The 4,031-nt window shown below is 42.2% G+C and overlaps 1 pseudogene; it reads left to right on the top strand.

Annotated features, from left to right (window-relative positions):
- Positions 1–2,662: 2,662 nt before the first annotated feature.
- LOC150003215 (hydroxyacyl-coenzyme A dehydrogenase, mitochondrial pseudogene) lies at positions 2,663–3,717 on the top strand (annotated as a pseudogene).
- Positions 3,718–4,031: the final 314 nt, after the last annotated feature.

The following is a 4,031-nucleotide window of genomic DNA, read 5'->3' as shown; positions in this document are numbered from 1 at the left end:
AATACAGCTCAAGGGTCTTGAGTACAGGAAATTTAATTGAATGACATTAAAACAGAGAGGTAGATGCAGTATTTTTCATCAAACTAACATTCACAAATATTCATTTGATTTGTAACCCCCTGTGGTCATTGCCAAAGAATCCTTACTTGGGGGGGGGGGAAACAATCTGAATATGCAACAGACATGTGAGTTTTTAGGTTTGTTTTTGCATTTTGCCTACCTTTTGGCTCTTGCCCAAGACCCATAAATTATTTAATTACAAAAATGAAAAATGAGATTTGGATAAAAGAAAGATGACTTGAGAGGATATTAAGAAGGTTTTCTGCAGAACATAAAGTGAGTCCATGTCCTGAATCCTGAGCTCAATTTTCTCTTTTAATGAAGACCATCCAAGGAGACGAATGCAAACTTGGAAAAGAATATGAGTTCTGCCCTGTGGCTCAGTGGATTGAGTGTCAGCCTGCAAACCAAAAGGTCACTGGTTTGATTCTGGGTCAGGGCACATGCGTGGGTTGCAGGCCAGGTCCCTGCTTGGGGGCTCGCAAGAGGCAACCACACATTGATGTTTCACTCCCTTCCTTTCTCCCTCCCTTCTCCTCTCTCTATAAATAAATAAATAAATGAAATCTTTTTTAAAAAATGCTAAAAAAAAAAAAGGAAATATGAGTTCTGAAGATGGACTGACAATATAATAAACAAGAGAGGAATAACTCTTAAGAAGGAAGCCTTGCAGTGAGTTAGCAGATACAGGCATCTGTGAATGAGGTGTTCAAATGGAAAAAGGCTGCATATTTTACATTTGTTTTGAAGACCTTGAAAAGCTAATTAGGCACCAGGGCCTTATCTTTGCTATGGCCAGTCCCTGCAAGGACTGAAGCTGTGAAGGCACTTGAAACCAGCACACAAACTACTTCTAAATGGTCAGAAACCTTCTGAGTTTTCCACTTGCCTGAGATTACAGGACCATAAAAATGCACATTTACATGTGGTCACATGTCAGATTTAAGACTAGGAGTGAACCACAAAGGGAATGCTTTACCCAAGTACCAAAATACAAGTTCAATTAATAACACAGCAATTCTAAGAACATGAGGAAAACATAGAAAGTAGAGTCTCTTTTGAGCCCTGCATATATGTTCTGGAGCTGCAAAGATGCATGTAGTTGGTCCCTGCTCTCTTCCATAAGTTCCTTCTGCAGCCATATGAAATGCTGCTAGTAAAACAGGTTTTCGTGGGAGGGAGACTTGGGAGTGCCCAGATTTCCTTCTTTTTTTTTTCTGAACAATTGAGCAACAAAAGCTGTCTGGCAAAATAGAAGACGTTTCAGAGCTGGCCCTGCATTTTGTACATGCCAAGAAAGGAGATTTTTTTGTAGCCTTTTGACTTCTAATCCCGTACTTGTTGCCTAAGTAGAATTAATTTACTTGGTCTTACAGAGTATAGCCTTTCTTCTCCCCATTAACATTTCTTTTCTCTCTCCTTCCCAAAAAGAATAGCAAGCTTTTCTTTCTTCTTTTTAAATTTCTTTTTTTATTGTTGTTCTATTACAGTTGCCTCATTTTCCCCCTTGCTCTCCCCTGCCCCACCCACCCTTGCCTCTCTCTCACAGTCAATCCCCACCCTGATGTCCATTCATGGGTCATTTATACTAGTTCCTTGATTAGACCCTTCCCCTTCTTTTCCCTCTTCTTCCCCTCCCCCTTCCCCTCTGGTCACTGTCACTCTGTTCCTTGCTTCCATGTCTCTGGTTCTATTTTGCTCGTTTGTTTGTTTTGTTCATTAGGTTCCTGTATTAGGTGAGATCAAATGGTATTTGTCTTTCACTGCCTGGCTTATTTCACTAAGCATAATACTCTCCAGTTCCATCCATGCTGTCGCAAAAGGTAGGAATTCCTTCTTTCTTTCTGCTGCTTAGTATTTCATTGTGTAAATGTACCACATTGTTTTGCAAGCTTTTCTTGGGTGGTTGAAGACAGCTTAGAGATATACTGTTGTTTGATTAGAAGAAATGGTCTTAGTTCAATAAGCTAATTTTCAGTTAATTCAAAATAAAAAGATGTTTCAGGGGATACTTGGTGAACAAGATATTCAAAGATATAGACACAAGAATAGGCAGTTATTATCACCATGAAAAATGGAGATCGGGTTAAAGCAACAGAGGCCATTAAGAGGAGGGGGATTTTATCTACATGTGGGGATTTGATAAATGTTTCTTGCAGAAATCTGAACTAAGGCCTAGGGAATGAGAGAAAATTCATCAGGTAACAAGGGTCAGGAGAGTGCTTTCCAGGCAGAGAGGCAGGACAGGTGAAAGCCTGGATATGAGTGAGCACTCAGGTATATGACTGAGAATGTTGCTATGACTACCACATAGGCTGGTGAGAGATGAGTCACAGGAAGTAGGCAGAAGCCAGACTCCTCAGGTGATTGCTGGTATTGTTAGGAGTTTGGGATCTTACCCCAAGAGGAAGAGATAACAGTGTTCTTCTACCTTGCTCTATAGGGATCCCCAAGATAGTCCAGTGGGCCAAAGGATCCATTTAAGACTCTATCAACCATGGATTAAGACCTTTACAAATGTCTACTCTGTTTCTTCAAATTACACTAACTTTGGGGTTAATACATTGTTGGGTAAACCAATTAAAACTTAACTTCAAGTAAAATGAAAGGAGGGCACGCAGGAAGTCGGGGCGGCCTGGGCATGTGCCCCCAGAGGTCCACTGGCTGCTGGCGCAGTGTGGCCGAACCTTCTTCACCAGGTCTGGATGCCTTGGTCACCTCTGCCCCCACTTCTGCCTCTACTTCTGCACCATGGCTGTTGTTAACCAGGCACTTCATACACACTGTGTCCTCTTTGTCCACAGCTTCAGCCTTGGCAAAGAAGATCGTCGTCAAGCACTTGGCAGTCACTGGCGGCGGGCTGATGGGCATAAGTATTGCCCAGGTTGATGCAGCAACTGGCCACACAGTAGTGTTGGTAGACTAGACAGAGGAAATCCTGGTAAAATCCAAAAAGGGAATCTAGGAAAGCCTTAGGAAAATAGCCAAGAAGTTTGCTGAAAACCCCAAGGCAGGTGATGAATTTGTGGGGAAGACCCTGAGCAGCATCTCGACCAGCACTGACGTGGTATCTGTCGTCCACAGCATGGACCTGGTGGTAGAGGCCATTGTGGAGAATCTAAAGGTGAAGAATGAGCTCTTAAAGGAGCTGTACAAATTTGCTGCTGAACACACAATCTTTACCAGCAACACTTCCTCTTTGCACAGGACAGATTCACCAGGCTCCATTTTTTCAACCCATGATGAAGCTTGTGGAGGTCACTAAAACATCAATGAGCAGCCAGAAGACGTTTGAATCTCTGGTGGCCTTCAGCAAAACCCTGGGAAAACATCCTGTTTCTTGCAAGGACACACTTAGGCTTATTGTGAACCACCTGCTGGTGCCAAAAGTTATGGAAGCAGTCCGGCTTTTTGAACGAAGTGATGCATCCAAGGAAGATATCAACACTGCTGTGAAGTTGGGATCTGGGTACCCCATGGGCCCATTTCAACTTTTCAATTACATTAGGGCTGGATACTATGAAGTTCATCTTAGAATGGTGGAATGAGATGGATACACAGAGACCCTTGTTTCAGCCCACCCTATCTGTAAATAAGCTGCTAGCAGAGGACAAGCTTGGCAAGAAGACTGGAGAAGAATTTTACAAATGCAAATAACAATTGCAGATTCTCTGGCTTTGGGAAGGGAATAACCTTGCAAGCTCATACCAGCAGCTGCCCAAGTGCCCACAGGAATGATTTTGGGTCAGACGTTCTCTCACATAGCACTATCTATTTGATGTGCATTTTGATTACAGTAGTCCCTCTCTATATTGCGGTTCACTTATCATGGCCTCACTGTATCGTGGGATTTTAAAAAATACTGTATTTAATTATTTATTGCAGACTTTTCACTATATCGCGGGATTTTGCGGTACTGTATGCGTATGTTGTTAAAGTTACGTAGGTTTAAGAGTGTAGAATATGTTTAA

This window comes from Furipterus horrens, unplaced genomic scaffold (assembly GCF_987537825.1).
Source record: "Furipterus horrens unplaced genomic scaffold, mFurHor1.1.pri manual_scaffold_8, whole genome shotgun sequence".
Classification (NCBI taxonomy): domain Eukaryota; kingdom Metazoa; phylum Chordata; class Mammalia; order Chiroptera; family Furipteridae; genus Furipterus; species Furipterus horrens.
The sequence above is the reverse complement of the archived record's forward strand: the minus strand, read 5'-3'. Positions and strand labels throughout refer to the sequence as shown.